This window comes from Natator depressus, chromosome 17, assembly GCF_965152275.1.
Source record: "Natator depressus isolate rNatDep1 chromosome 17, rNatDep2.hap1, whole genome shotgun sequence".
Lineage (NCBI taxonomy): Eukaryota > Metazoa > Chordata > Testudines > Cheloniidae > Natator > Natator depressus.
In genome coordinates this window covers 17514281-17530881 of record NC_134250.1, presented here as the reverse complement: position 1 = coordinate 17530881, position 16601 = coordinate 17514281, and the positions used below count along the sequence as shown (strand labels likewise).

Here is a 16601-nt window from a genome sequence, read left to right as displayed (position 1 = left end):
CCGTACACCAGTGGTGGGTAACCGGTGGCCTGTGGGCCGCATGTGGTCTGACAGGGTAATCCGCTGGCAGGCTGCGAGACAGTTTGTTTACATTGACCATCCGCAGGCACGGCCGCCCGCAGCTCTCAGTGACCGCGGTTCACCATTCCTGACCAATGGGAGCTATGGGAAGCGGCGCAGGCCGCAGGGACATGCTGGCTGCCACTTCCCACAGCTCCCATTGGCCGGGAACGGCGAACTGCAGCCACTGGAAGCTGTGGGTGGCTGTGCCTGTGGACAATCTGTAAACAAACTGTCTCGCAACCCGCCAGCGGATTACCCTGACTGGCGGCAGGTTGCCCACCACTGCTATACACACTTTCATTCATGAGCACACTGAGCAAAACTCCCAAGGACATCAATTTTGCTCAATTCAAGATTGTAGAATTTAGTCAAAAGAACTTTACATGCAACCACATTGTTAAACAGCTCTACAGTCGTTAAATTATATAAACATTTCACGTCTGTTTAGGGAGCTCTGTTCTTTACAAGCACAGAGGAAATCCTTCTTGAAAATAAATCACAGAGAGTATATGTGGAATTAAGAATAAAAAATAGCATTTAACATAAGTAACTTAGTATTTTTGTGACATATACTTAGGCACTGTATTTTACTCTCAATATGGTATTTTAAAATGTCATTATCTTAATCTTATATATTTTAACTTTAAATCTATGTACTCTACTTTTCAGAAGTGCTGAAAAAGGCCCCTTAACTTTTGCAAAGGTCATAATAACTTCAAGACATCAAAAGTAGTGTTACAACACATCTCTGCTATGATGCATACAGAAAGTGCAATCTGATCATGGCTTGGCAGGCGGAGAGTTGTGATTACTGCTCCTAATTACTGCAGTTAACACAAAGGAGCCCCAACCCAGCTGGCCTCTAGGAGCTACCGCAATAAAAATGTTAAATTAAAAAAAAAAAAAAACCTTTGCCCATAGATGGCCTAATCCTAAACTCAGTGAAGTCAGTGGAAAAATTTTCTTAACTTCAATGGGCTTTGGACCAGACCCATAATATCATCATAACCATTTGTAAAAGTAGCCATTTAAAAAACGTCTCTAATAGCAGAATGTCAAGGCATTTTCCACCAGCCAGAAACATTTAATATTTTTTAACCAGACAGACAGATAAGAAGCCAATCTTTGGAGCAATAACACTTGTGCTTAGATGGGCAACTATCAACTCACAGTAAACTTAACTCTTGTGGGAATGGGCACAACAAAAATTTATGAATTGTTAAAACAAACTCAATCAGGTTCTCACCTTGCAAAACAGCATCTCTAATATAAACACTGTTCATCAGCAAGGAAATAATGGCAGGAGTCCCACATTTGCAGTAAGATACTCAGTGTTTAAAGTGCAACCAAAGACACAGTGTCAAGAAAAAAGTTTGGCCAAAATTTAAGTTTTAGAAAAACAAATCTTTTAGTAGTACTATTTATTGTGGGCAAGACTATAATTCATAGAAATGTTTGCAAGGGGGAGATATGGGCTGCATGCATCACTGTTCTGAGTATGGGAAGAGAAAAGGCTTCATATGATGCCCCTGCTCTTCCATCCCTTTGCAGCCTTGACTCCACTCCTGTGTAGCCTTGACTCTACCCCCTATAGATCCACTCCTGTGCAGCCTTGACTCTACCTGCTATAGATAACAGCAGTGCTGGTTCTCCTGTTGTATTATCAACAAATGTTTAGACCCATTGTGTTCGGCACTCAACAAACCTAGTATGAGACGGCCCCTACTCAAAGAGCTTACACTAAACAGATAAGACCAGCAAAGACTGGGAGAAAGGAAGGATTATCATCTCCTTTTTACAGATGAGAGAATTGAGGCACAGAAAAATTAAGTGACTTGATTAAGATCACACAGGAATCCTATGATAGACCTAACAACTGGATCCAGATCTACTGAGTCCCAGTTTAGTGTCTTAATCATAAGACCATCCTTCCTCTCTTCTGGTACATTTATACATTTCTGAGGATTATCAAAGAGATACAGTTTGGTCTCTCTCATGATCAAGGAGTAGAATATCTGTTTACTACCACCATTTTGGATCTATTTTTCAAGTTATTAACACAGACATGACAATCCACAAAGTACGAATCTGACCTTCAATTTTTTTCTGCTTCTAGTTCACAATCACCATTCATGTTTTGTACCATAGTCTGTAAAAGGACAGAGATTGCTTAAATTGCAAGTTGCAACCAGAAAAAAATTAACCATGTTTCAATTTAAGGAAACCACTACCACTCAGTTCCAGTTTTGCGGACTAAATTCTGCTCTCAGTTATACTGGTGTAAGTCTGAAGTAACTCTAATGAAGTGTATTGTCCAAATTCTCTTCTCATATTTGTGTAAATTGGGTGTACCTCTACTGAAGTCACTGGTGTAAAGCTGATGTAAAGTGAAAAAGAGAATCAGACTCAATAGAGTCACTGTGGACTTAGACCAGTGAAAGTCAGGACAGAATCGGTCTGTTTTCTACTACAGAACAGAATACAGTAAAGAGTCTCTACAGACACTAAGTTAAAAAAAGTGTATAGTAGTTTTCCATGAAACTGGGTTAATGGCATTCAAAGACAAGCTTTCCTGTGAACCGCTGACAGGTAAATGGATAGCAGGAATGACAATCTGATGAGAAACAACATAATGCACTCCTCACTTTCTGTCAATCATGTGTTCCCAAAAAATCTCTAAATTAGAATTAAATGCTATACTGCTACCTCCACATTCAGAATAATTTTGTTCCACATGAAGATTTTTTCCAATGCAATCATCTTTACATTTCCACCCAAAAAGAGAAAAAAATCAAAGACATTTATCTTGTACTCTTGTCATTCCACAAAAAGGAATGGGATAATATTTTTTAATTAACTTATCTCCAGCGTTATCAGGTCTTATTTATTTCAGTTTATTTGGCCAGGGTGAAATTCAGCCTCTGCACAGATTGCTAGCAAAAGACCTAGGCACCTCTTAAGTGCTGGGGAATCTGACACTTAGGGGGTGAAATCCTGCCCCTATTGAAGACGGGAGGAGTTTTACCATTCAATAGGACTTCAGTAGGACTCTTCAATGGTAGTTTTCCAGCTGTATTTTAAAAAGAAAAATCATCAAGGATTAGACCTTTAAATAGCTGTCTTTTAGTTCCAACTCAGTAAACCATTTAAGCGCAAACTTATTTCAATCCCTATTTGGCAAGACACTTGAGCACATGCTTAACTTTAAATACATACTTACATCCCAGCAAAGTTAAGCATGTGCATAAGTGCTTTGCCGAGCCGCTGGATTGTGGCTTTTATGATCTGTTTTAATCGTGGCCTTTTTGCTGTTTTCATTTTAATGTCAGTACATTTCACCTGGCAGTAGCCAGCTATATTCTACACATTTTGACTGGAAGGTGAAGAAATACTGCAGACTCATAAATCCAACTTTCAATGTAGAAAATAATTTATTAATGCATCACATTTATTCCTGATGTTATTCCACTGACTTCAGTGGGGTTATACCAGAGATGAATTTGGGTCAGTATGACCCCTGCTTTTTATACCCATCACATATTCCTCTGGGCATTGACTTCTTCATGAGTGTGTTCTGCGCACTGCATGCATTTCAGGGTGGTTAAACACTGGAATAAGTTGCCTAGGAATCTCCATCATTGGAGATTTTTAAGAGCAGGTTAGACAAACACCTGCCAGGAATGGTCTAGATAATATTTAGTCCTAACATGAGTGCAGGGGACTGGATTAAATGACCTCTCGATGTCCCTTCCAGTTCTAGGATTCAGAGAGAAATTTTCAACAGGATAGGTTAGGCTTTAACTACCACTCAGGTGGCTAGCCCATGCCACCACCCCTGCTGCTGCGGCTTCACTGCTATTTTAGTGAGTTTGCTAGATCAAAGCTAGCTCAGGTATGTCTACACATACTGTAATCACACCTCCTGACTGAAGTGTAAACACACCCTAAGAGAGAGAGCCTGGTCTAGTGCTAATAGTCCATGCCTGGGAGTCAGGAGAGCTGAGCTGTACTCCTGACTCATTTCAGAGTAGCAGCCGCGTTAGTCTGTATTCGCAAAAAGAAAAGGAGTACTAGTGGCACCTTAGGGTATGTCTACACTACGAAATTAGGTCGAATTTATAGAAGTCGGTTTTTTAGAAATTGGTTTTATATATTCGAGTATGTGTGTCCCCATAGAAAATGCTCTAAGTGCATTAAGTGCATTAACTCGGCGGAGTGCTTCCACAGTACCGAGGCTAGAGTCGAATTCCGGAGTGTTGCACTGTGGGTAACTATCCCACAGTTCCCGCAGTCTCCGCTGCCCATTCGAATTCTGGGTTGAGATCCCAATGCCTGATGAGGCTAAAACATTGTTGCGGGTGGTTCTGGGTACATATCGTCAGGCCCCCGTTCCCTCCCTCCCTCCGTGAAAGCAAGGGCAGACAATCGTTTCGCGCCTTTTTTCCTGAGTTACCTGTGCAGACGCCATACCATGGCAAGCATGGAGCCCGCTCAGCTCACTGTCACCGTATGTCTCCTGGGTGCTGGCAGACGCGGTACGGCATTGCTACACAGAAGCAGCAACCCATTGCCTTGTGGCAGCAGACAGTGCAGCAGACTGGTAGCCGTCATCATCATGTCCGAGATGCTCCTGGTCGCCTGTGTGAGGTCGATCAGGAGCGCCTGGGCAGACATGGGCGCAGGGACTAAATTTGGAGTGACTTGATCAGGTCATTCTCTTTAGTCCTGCAGTCAGTCCTATTGAACCATCTTATGGTGACCAGGCAGGCGATACGGATTGCTAGCAGTCCTATTGCATCACCTTCTGCCGGGCAGGCAAGAGATGAGGATGGCTAGCAGTCCTATTGTACCATCTTCTGCTGAGCAGCCATGAGATGTGGATGGCACGCAGTCCTTCTGCACCGTCTGCTGCCAGCCAAAGATGTAAAAGATAGATGGAGTGTATCAAAACAAGAAATAGACCAGATCTGTTTTGTACTCATTTGCAAACCGCACCCCCCCCCCCGCCGCCTCCTGTCTAGGGGACTCATTCCTCTAGGTCACACTGCAGTCACTCACAGAGAAGGTGCAGCGAGGTAAATCTAGCCATGTATCAATCAGAGGCCAGACTAACCTCCTTGTTCCAATAAGAACAATAACTTAGGTGCACCATTTCTTATTGGAACCATCCGTGAAGTCCTGCCTGAAATACTCCTTGATGTAAAGCCACCCCCTTTGTTGATTTTACCTCTCTGTAAGCCAACCCTGTAAGCTGTGTCGTCAGTCGCCCCTCCCTGCGTCAGAGCAACGGCAAACAATCGTGCATCTGAGTTGAGAGTGCTGTCCAGAGCAGTCACAATGGAGCACTCTGGGATAGCTCCCGGAGGCCAATACCGTTGAATTGTGTCCACAGTACCCCAAATTCGACCCGGCAAGGCCGATTTAAGCGCTAATCCACTTGTCGGGGTGGAGTAAGGAAATCAATTTTAAGAGCCCTTTAAGTCGAAATAAAGGGCTTCATCGTATGGACTGGTGCAGGTTTACATTAATTTAACGCTGCTAAATTCGACCTAAAGTCCTAGTGTAGACCAGGGCTTAGAGACTAACCAATTTATTTGAGCATAAGCTTTCGTGAGCTACAGCTCACTTCATCGGATGCATTCAGTGGAAAATATGAAGTGAGCTGTAGCTCACGAAAGCTTATGCTCAAATAAATTGGTTAGTCTCTAAGGTGCCACTAGTATTCCTTTTCTTTTTATTCCTGACTCAGTTACCAATCTGAAGTGTTAATTTGGATATGTTACAAATCTCTTAATTCCTCAATTTCTCTCTCTGTAAAATGGGGCTAATAACTCCCTAATCCATAGGTGTTGTGAAGCTCAAGTCCCTTGAGATCCTTGTCAGGAAGGTGACAGAGAAGTATTGTTAATATTAGTATTGTAGTCTGCTTTGAGGTCTCACTATCTTCCACTGGTGTTTGAAAGCGAAGTGCAACATCACTATTTTCCATAGCTGAAGCCCTGAGCTTCCTTTAAAGAATGACCAGTACTTTCATCTTCTCAAATGTTTAACCTGGACAATCGCCAGTATATACATTGCTGGAGCGCGGCTTTGTACAGAGTTTGGAAAGTGACAACTGCAAGGAAAATGTTTCAAATAATAATAAATAATAAATAATAAAATTAATAATCAGTTACAGTTATAAATATATATAATTTCAAGTGTTTGGTTGTTTCCAAAATGTTGGCCATAAGTGTCAAACAAGCAAAGTGTGCTTTGAAATGTTTTGCCATATGCTATTTACTTAGGATAGGAAATTCAACAGGAAAAACATGAGCTGTGAATTAAACAGGCTTTTGAAAGTATTTCAAGTATTAAAAGCTGCACTGGATATAAAATGTATAAGTCTGTCAAGTGACTTTTTCTTTGTATTTTACTGACTGTTTTATAGCTAGATGGAAGATAGAAAAAATCCTAAAATATTTGTTTGAGATTCGATGGAAACTAGTGAATTGGGGAGGGTGGGTTTGTTTCTTGTATTGTTTCAACACTTAAGGTGGTTGTTCACTTGATATCTTTACTTATATTGAACAGAACCTTACCAAAGTCTTACCCATGGGACTACTTGTGAGGTAAAGTGCTACTAAGCATGAGTAAAGGTATCAGAACCTTGCCCTTACTCAGCAGTGCTTCTTGCACAGAGCATGACACCTGCACTGAATACCAGTTCATTTACAGGTGCAGTTCAAAGGAGTAGTTTTAATGTATTTAATAGTGTGGGATCTGCCTATCGAGAGACCACGTCTCCCTTTACATTTTATACCCAGGACACGGAGATCAGCTCTGCTGCTTGAATTAACAGTCCTCTGAGTTAAACATCAAGGTGCTGCCAGTGAAAGGGTCACTTTTCCCACTGCTCCAACACTCAGCGTCTATGTTTGTTGATAATGAGGGAGCAGAGCAGTACTGCCAACAACAAACGTTCAAACAATCAGGATTCAGGCCCCCCAAAATCATGAGGTTGGCTTAAAAAAATATAAGATAAAATAAAATTGCAAGAGTTGACAACACTGGCCCAGCAAGGTGCTCTTATTTGCTTAGGCTTTTGCTGGGGAGGAGAGAATCAGGGTATTTTGAGTCTTGCTGAGGCTTTAAAAATTGTCATCTGTCCTTTAACGGCTGTTTGATAATTTGTCAGTTGTTAATATAGCAAGCTCAGCATATGCCCAGAGTGAATTTCACCCCAGTGCAGACGACCAGTATGAGACCTATAGATCACTGAAATCCTCAAAAATAGGGTGTAAGTGGGTCTTAAGCATTGCATAGGCTTTGTGTTGACCCTCTCCACTACAGTGAATCTCGTCCCTAGAGTGACAGAATTAGTGCATATTTACTAATAAATACTGAGCACATTATTGATCTAGATTTTATATCTACATATTGGGTCAAGAAACCCATCTCAATATTCCAGCTGGTACTTAATCCCTTAACTTCTTCTTGATAGATACTTCTTGTTTCCAAAGAAAAAGTAAATTAATGTTCTTGCCAGTGCTGTTAATCAAAGCAGCAAAGCCTCTGTTCATCGTGCAGGACCCAGGTGACTGCTCTGAGGGATTACCTGTTACTGCATTTAGTTCTGAAAAGCGTTTATCTCAGCTGTGTTCACAAAGGCTGTCTATGAAGACTCCCATGCAGAATTCCTCTAGCAACACTGATGCGTGACCATGGCCATCAGCCTCTGAGAGCACCACTGGGGTTGAGATGAAACGATAATTACACAGGCCAGGTAGATATGCAAGTATACCTCAACCAGAGAGCTCTCCTGGGACACAGAGCTAGTCAAAGGACAGCCAGGTAATTTGGCACCCCCTACTTCTATTATTGAGTTCCAGCAGATGCAGATACTAAGGACTTCAGAAGGGATCAGCACCTGCAATTGGGGCCAGCTTTTTAAAAGAGTTCAGCATGTTAAGTGCATCTTGGATGCCAAGCTCTTTTGAAAAGCTAGCCACAGGTATCACAATTGGAGTGGCTGAAAAATCTGACCCCAAATGTGGGTGCTGAGCTCTTGAAACCCCCCTCACCCCTGCACTCTTTAGGGAAAAAAATGGTCCAAATAAAGTCATTGGTGTCTGTCCACAAGCTTTAATACAAGTTGGACTGGGCCCTAGATACAAAATTCTTTGTCTGAGTGTTTAACACAGAGATAAGACCATAAGCAGCTATCTATTCATGTGAGACATTATTGGAACTAACAACCACAAAACAGTCCTCAGCATCTACTGCAGCCTTTCTAAATATACCATCAATTGTAAATCAAACATTCTCTTCCCAGAGTTACCATAGCATCATTTTGATTATAAGCAACCCTTTTTAAACTCCACTTTTTCAACATGGATATTCTGTTTGTTTTTGTTACTGCTCCAGTGTACTGATTCCCCAGATGAATTTCACTCCCCGGCTGCCTCGCCTTCTTGAGCGGGACTTCATGTATTCATTGGTGCAAGCAGAAGAAGTTCAAGTTTAGTATTTGCTTGTAAATGTCTCAACTGCAGGAGAAACTAACATTTTCCCTTTTACTCATCAAGAAACTCCGCTTGGGTGTGGTTAGAAATACTTGCAAAGCCCTGAACACACAAGGCTCAGAAATTCCAGACCTGTGGGTTTTTTCCAAGCTTCTAGGTTGCACCACTGGCATCTCTCAACAATAGGCTCAGTGTGAATGGAAAAGATCACTGAAGGGTCAGGCCTGCCCAGCTGCCTACAGCCACAGAGTGTGCTAGTAAGCCAGCAACTCGGCTCGTGGTGACTGAATCTGTGAAGCATCAAAAAGAGAAACAAAGAATCTAACGTGAGCACCTCAATTTCTAAAAGGGAGTAGAACTTGATCAGAAAATCTTTACAGGGATGGTTTCAGAGTAACAGCCGTGTTAGTCTGTATTCGCAAAAAGAAAAGGAGTACTTGTGGCACCTTAGAGACTAACCAATTTATTTGAGCGTAAGCTTTCGTGAGCTACAGCTCACTTCATCGGATGCATACTGTGGAAAGTGTAGAAGATCTTCCTGTGTGTATAAAAAGATCTTCTACGCTTTCCACAGTATGCATCCGATGAAGTCATCCGATGAAGCTCACGAAAGCTTACGCTCAAATAAATTGGTTAGTCTCTAAGGTGCCACAAGTCCTCCTTTTCTTTTTACAGGGATGGTAGACACAAGGCTGTAAGGAAGGGTGGAGTGAAACAATGGAAATTAGGCTATCTTGAGATGAAAATAATTTATAAGTGCTCTGCATGCTTTTAAAATTAGTGCAGGACTGGGTATCATAAGCCAGCACTTCTCTCCCATTCTGAAGATAATGATCCAAATAGGCAAGTTGCAAACAAGAGACACGCTGGGTTAGCTAAACAGTGTAATGGCCACTCATCACAAGTAAGTGGGTTGGACCAGCTGCCTCTGCCTATCCCCGGGCTGCACCTCTGCAGCCCCAGTACCTCCTTAGGCCTTACAGAAAGCCTCAGCCTGGGGAGTTGCCAGTCTGGAGCTCCCCAGCTCCTCTTGCCCTTCCCCAGCACTACTCTGCTTCTGGTACCCTGCTCCCAGGCAGCTAGGTCCTTCCCACTCCAAAGCTGGAGTGAGACTGACCCAGCTCCTCCCTCACAGCCCTCTTATCAGGGCCAGCTGGGCCCTGATTGAGCTGGCTGCACCTGTGGTCAGCTACTCAGTCAGCTTCCCTCAGCTGTTCTCACTCCTCTTATCTCAGGACAGCTGTCGGTCATACTTGGAACTATGCCATGTACATGCAGACAGCACCTACATTTGTGAGCTAAAACAGAGGGCCATTCTGCATACTAGAATTCAGTACACATGAAAGAACATCTAGAGATATTCACTTTGACATTAAGAAGAGACGAGAGCATCAGCTGGTGTAAACTGGCATAGCTCTATTGACTTCAGTGGAGTTATGCTGATTTACACAAGCTGAGGATTTGGCCCCTAAGATTTATGCCCAAGTTTTTACATTAAGTGGATGTTGCACTTTTTGATTATTTAGAAAAGGCATGTTTCTACAGGAGAAGAATCAGGCTGTGATTTTTGATTTGTGTGGCCATTATAATTCTTTCCTCCCTCCTCACCGCCCCTCCCCAACATCCTCCCCGTTCCTCTGCCCTGCAAAACACTTAAATAATGGCCAAGATCATAGAGAATTTGGGACAACCGTGCACACCTCTTTTGGAGATGGCTACAGACGTTTGTGGCATATAAAGCACTTTAATGAAGACACTGGGCTTGATGGTATTGAAGAATGAGAGCTGATGTGACGCATCAGTTGCTCTTTCAAAGTTTCAGAACAAGTCCCCAGTGATGGAAAATGACTGGGGGAGGAAAACTGGCAGCTTTACTTGACTATGAGGCATCAGAGATATTTCAGGCCACAAGAGATTTCCATGCAGAAACCTAGAAAGAATCACCTTCGCTCCCCTGACTCATTAACTTTGCACCATTGCAAGCACAACATGTGACTCACTGGAATTAGGTTTATATTAAACTCACAAAACAGATTGTTTGGCTGTTATATAATTCAAGTAAATGTTAAAATACTAGAATAAGTCAGTCAAGAAGCTGGAAGAGCATGCTTTCCAGATGAAGCTTGGCAACGTAAAAGCCAGGGGGACATATTGTAACGTATTGTGGACTATCTGCTGTATTTCACAGAGAGGAAGGATGCCTTTGGGATTAAAGCACAGAACTGGGTCTCAGGAGATCTGGGCTCAACTGCAGGCTCTGCCACAGACTCTCTGTGTGACCTTGGGCAAGTCACTTAATTGTGTGTGTGTGTGTGTGTGTGTGTGTGTGTGTGTGTGTGTGTGTGTGTGTGTGTGTGTGTGTGTGTGTGTGTGTGTGTGTGTGTGTGTGTGTGTGTGTGTGTCTCAGATCCTAATCTGCAAAATAAGAAAAAATAATACTTTCTTTGTCCGTCTTTTTTATGCAGAGTGTACTCTTCAAGGAAAGGACTGTGTCTTTACATGGACTAGTATTATGGGGCTATAATTTCAGTTAGGGCCAACTGTAATAATAAATGAGGAGGAGGAGGAGGAGGCAGAGTTTAGATGTAAATTATTTATAAAATTCTTAAAAATGAAATAGAAAAACAAACAGACAAGAAGTTGCTGCTCCCACTATGGCCCTTGAGAATGAAATTCTCCCATTGCCACAGAATAACCTTCCAGCTATTACTGGTGTTGATTGCCGGGGAGAAGAGGGAAATGGCTGGAAGAAAATGAAGTACTAAGCAACATGCCACACAGCAACGTGACCTCAGCTAGATGGCTCGTACTAATTAATGGTCACTAACCAGTCAGAATCCAATAACCTAAGTTAAGTGGTGTGAAAAATAAAAATGAAGGGCCAAAACTTCAGGTAGCATCAATTAGCATAGATTTATCATGGAGTACAATCCCTTTTCATTCTGTCTCCATCTTGGTTATACCCAGTCAGCAAATGCCTCTCTCTCAGAACTTCCAACAGAGTGGCGCATGCTTGCAGAAGAAACTGACAGCACAGTGCACCTTCATGAACACCCATCACCTGCCTCAAGTGGTCAATAACAAGAGGCAGAAATATTGTGGGTGTGGGGAACTGCTATGGTAACAACTGACTTCACCTGCACTTCCTGGGCCAAAAAGAGGACTCTGAAAGCAACCACGATTCTGAAGTGTCTTTGCTTGTGAAAGAGGACTGTCACTCTGCTTACTTTGCTGAATCTGTCTAATGATTGCCTGCTATTCTAATGTCCAGCCATCCAAGCAGATGCTGATTAATCAGCAGTTTGAATAGGATCTCATTCCCATTATAAGGATTTTCTTAGACAAGATTAGATACACAATTACACAGAGTGTAACGTTTTGCATCTTGTTTAGACACTCAGTAAAAAACACTCTGCTATTAGCCCAGCTGCTGTATTCTTCTAACTTCATAAGCGCCATTAATACTAATACATAGGGCCCAACTCTCTCCTCTCTTGAGTAACTGTGGGGAGGTTACAAGACTGGGGGAGTTGCATGATAACCATGAAATTAAGGAAACGGTAGGTAATAGTCATATAAAGCACATTTTAAAATTTGCAAACATGAGTATTCGTACTGGAAATCTGTCTCTAAGGCTATGTCTACACTAGAGATTTTACAGCGGCACAGCTGCGTTGATGCACCTGCACCGCTGTATGATCTCTCGTGTAGTCGCTCTATGCCAATGGGAGAGAGCTCTCCCGTTGACATAATTAAACCACCTCCAATGAGCAGTGGTAGCTATATCGGCAGGAGAAGCTCTCTCACCAACATAGCGCTGTGAACACTACCACTTATGCCAGTGAAATTTATGTAGCTCGGGGGTGTGTGTGTTTTTTCACACTCCTGAATGACATAAGTTTTTCCGACATAAGTGGTAGTGTAGACATGACCTAAGATTTTAAACAAGCTACAGGTGAAAAAATTATTCAAATAAGTTATTTGGCAAATCATTTCTAAATCAGCAAAAATCCCTATCTGGTCACAGACAATTTCGGGAATATTCAGTAAAATTCTTCATTACAAATTATTTGCCCTGTTATAGCCACAGATAACCAAGCTACTGTATCCCAAATGCTTTTTATTTATTATATCTCGCATGTAAAAGAAAGGGGACAAAACCTGTAGAATCTAGGGTCCCAATACAGCCAAAGAAATAAACAACGTACGGTTAACTTAAAGGCTGCAATACAGCACTATCTTCAATGGGGTCAACTTACTTATGTGCTTCAAGTTAAACATGAGACTCCATGTACTGAAATAAACTGAAGGATATCATAACTAATTTAAATACGAAACTAAAAAAGGGATTCTCCTAGACTGTAAGACAACACCTACAAAGAATAAAGAACTGAGTATTGAGGAAAAAGTACTGAAGCACTCTTTTGCTACAAGGCATTAATTAATTATTATAATTATATACTTGGTGCTCTTTAAATATAAAAATATTGTGTTCAGCCTGTAAAGTAGGGCTGAGCAGAAATCCCATGAGCTGGCAAACCTCAAAAACATGGTTGTCTGGAAGACTACATATACCCCTGGAGCCTTAACATTCTAACCGTGTGGCTGGGTATGTCCTGCTCTGGAGGGCAATGTTATTAATTAACACCAAGTTCCTCTAATAAAGGTAAGCAGTGTAAATAGCAACACTCAATGGCTATACTATAAACTCACAGGAGTTAATGTAAATATGTGGTGGACCAGTCAATCCTCATGTAAAATAAAATTCTACAGTATTCTAAAGCAATAATTCCAATCCCTTCAGTCTGGCTACTATAAACTGTAGTGGTTTGGACCATTATTTCAAGATATTGTAGTATGCTATAAAATAAGGATGTTTTCCCCAAAGCTGTGATATTCCCCAGTCCATGCAGCAAATGTTTGTATCTATTGGTCAATTCTTGGGATTCAGCCAATGGTGGCCAATAACTAGTGTAGCTGCACCAGTCCAAACCGCAAGTGTAGACAAGGAAAGCTCCAATTTGCACCAATGGAGTTTATTGAAATTTGTGTAAACTCAGCTGGTGTAAAGGACAGATTTTGTACACTTCAGGTTTGCACCTGTGCAGTTCCACTGGTTGCTGGCTACCAACGGTTGAGTCAGGGCTAATCCCAAGTACTAGGGTGACCAGATGTCCCAATTTTATAGGGACAGTTCTGATATTTGGGCTTTGTCTTATATAGGCCCCCTTTTTCCCCCACCGCATCCCGATTTTTCATACTTGCTATCTGGTCACCCTACCAAGTACAGACGAGGACCTGAGAAGCACTGAATTTGTTGTGATAAAATTTATGTTTTGTTAATTATTCAGTGTGCTTGGAGAATGAGATAAGTGCAATGAAAGGGAGAATTAATTTAAAAAATGGCAAAAGCAGCTTGGCCTCACTTGGCACACAGAGATGAAGGCAAACACAAAGCCTTTTATCAATGGGAATGAGATTTACTTTCACTTTCCCACTCCTGCCTCAGGCCTAGATAAATTCCCTATCTTTCAGCTTTGTTGATCTGCGCTTTTGGCTGGAGATTAAAAACAGGTCCTTGCTGTATTTACGTTGCTTCAGCCCTCCTCCCATCACACACACTGGCCACTTTAATGATCTGAAGCATGTAGATGGGTTTGATCATTCTGCCCTGTGTCAGTGCTTTTATCCTGGGACTCATCAAATGACATTCTCAGATTTCACCTAATAAAGGGGTTTCTCATGGTCCCCTTCTGGAGGCCCCTCTTTGTGGGGACAATAGCAAAACTAAAAAAACCTGGGTGTCTCTACCACACTATTCTTTTGATTTTGGCAAAGGTGAGATAATCTATATCATATTTTAATGATTGCCAACAGGAAAGAGATTTGAGGCTGGCCCTGCAGCAAGGCCTACCTTTTACGCGGCATGATTTCAGTCCTTTGCTCGTTGGCCAAATGCGGAGCATAGCATAGCATATCTGGGCCTGCAAACTCTCTGCTAAGTGACTGCAGGCATGGTCCATCAGGCACGGGCAGAAGCACTGATCTTCACTTGGAGAGGAGGGAGTGATTAAAAGGGAAAGAATGGTGGCCTTTCACAAAGGATTAGAGCTGAAACCTCAATTCTCCATGCCTTAGCCCGAAGAGCTACATGTTATCTTTCTAGTGGGTATAGCTGGCTTGGGCGATGTCCCCGATGGAATGGGATAATCCTCAGGATGCATCCATTCAAGTTGGACAGGGAATGACAGACAACAAAAAGGAAAAGCACCTTCATGTAAGAAGTTCAATATGATAGCAGCAATAACTAGTTTCAGTGGGAAATCTGGCATTCCAAGCTTTCAAGTGGCATAAACCATTAATCTGGTAACGTTAGGAACTGGTAAAGTATCAGCTACTATAAGCCATTACTGAATTGATCTGGAAAACAAGCCAAATGGTAATTAGAAGGGGTTTTACAACAGGATTCTTAGCAACCTGCAAAGATAGAACCACCTTGACAAGCAATAAAAGTGCTTTAGAACCCTCAATTGCCCACACCTCCCAGGGGTATGTAGATCAAAATCACATCTCACAATAAAAAGCTGGAGTAGAAACATATTGTATAGATGTGGTTCATAACACTAGGAGAGAAGCTAATTTAATAAGGCATGGTTCAAGGGATATGGCATTGGACTATGGAGTGTATTCCTCATTACCGATTGACTCAGGAATTTACTCAGATGAGTCATTGCCTCAGTTTTCCCATCTATAAAAGGGAAATTATATGTAATCCATAGATCCCAGTATGTTTCACAAAAGTGGCTAAGAGCACGGTATGTGTGCTAAATTTTACTACCACCAACAATTTTTTCCCTTGAGAAATTCAACACAACACAAAGGAGTCCATTGGTCACAGCTTCCAGCTCAAAGAACAGCTTCCCTCATATTCCTTTGGCCATTCAGACATCACTAACCAAATAATCTTTCCTTGCATTGTGGCAGATATCCTGCTAACTTCAGACATGGTTCCAACATTTGTGCCAAAACACCCACAAACCATTAAAACAGTAATAACCTGGATTTAAGGAAAACAATATTTGAGACTTTCTGAATGTACAGTGTAGAAAAATCCTTTAGCTCACTCCTTGAGTTTAAAAACAAACCCTCTTCTTGTCTTTTTCAGTAATTAAATGCATTCATTGTATTCAGATCTCATTTTTGTTCGTAATCTTTTACCCATCTGTTTGATTAAAAAAAACCCAGCAGACCCACTTCATTATGTTAAGTAAATGCATTCATCCATTAGTTAATATTCTAAAATACTTCAGAATTATTCTTCCCAGTTACTAAATCTGTTCTAGTGTTTTGATTTTTTCTGTAATTTCCCTTTTTATTATCCATTAGTCAAAAACGTGCAGTAATTACCTGGTCTTTATACATTCAGAACTTGCAATGACCTCTGTGAATAATGCACACCACAACTGGGTTCTTTCCCCCATTCTAACACTCACTAGCTGTATGACAGTGGCCAAATCATATTAACCTCTTTGCACGTCCATTTCCTCCACCTGTAAAATGAAGACGACAGTACTTGCCTGCTTTGAGATCTATGGATGATGATAAGATGTTATATAAATGCTGCACACTACTTTCAAATTATCTGGCTCTGGACACATGATGCACATGGGTAACCTGCATTGGAATAAAATAGGGACCATCATGCCAAGAAGAAGCTGCAAGTTATTTATTACTCAATGGGAGTTCTGCATGGTTGAAAACTGCAAGATCTGATCTCATTTTTTTCCCCTCGAGAGAGCGGGGTGGGAGTGGGGGGATGAGACTGAATCTTTTCACTTCCTCCTACATTAACAGCACTTTAAAAGGGGGAGAATGGTCTTGTGGTTAAGGCACCGGACTGGAATTTAGGAGATCTAGGGTAAATTCCCGATGGGGATAACATACTCTCTCACACGCTTCACCTGTCCTGTCTTTACATTGAAAGTTCTTTGGGGCATGGACTCTATTTTACCTTATGGGTGTACAGCACCTAGC

At 41.7% G+C, this 16601-nt stretch overlaps 1 protein-coding gene across 5 annotated transcripts in view; it reads right to left on the bottom strand.

The window, feature by feature from the left end:
• The window catches only part of CAMKK1 (calcium/calmodulin dependent protein kinase kinase 1), a 200154-nt gene that overhangs the window by 151787 nt on the left and 31766 nt on the right, over positions 1–16601 (bottom strand). The window contains exon 1 of one of the 5 annotated variants that reach the window (XM_074974889.1): positions 16145–16236. The exons of the other annotated variants lie outside the window; for them this stretch is intronic. The gene's annotated coding sequence lies outside the window, so the exon portion shown is untranslated. Of the gene's footprint in view, positions 1–16144; positions 16237–16601 lie in introns of those variants that run through there. 5 annotated transcript variants of the gene reach the window in all.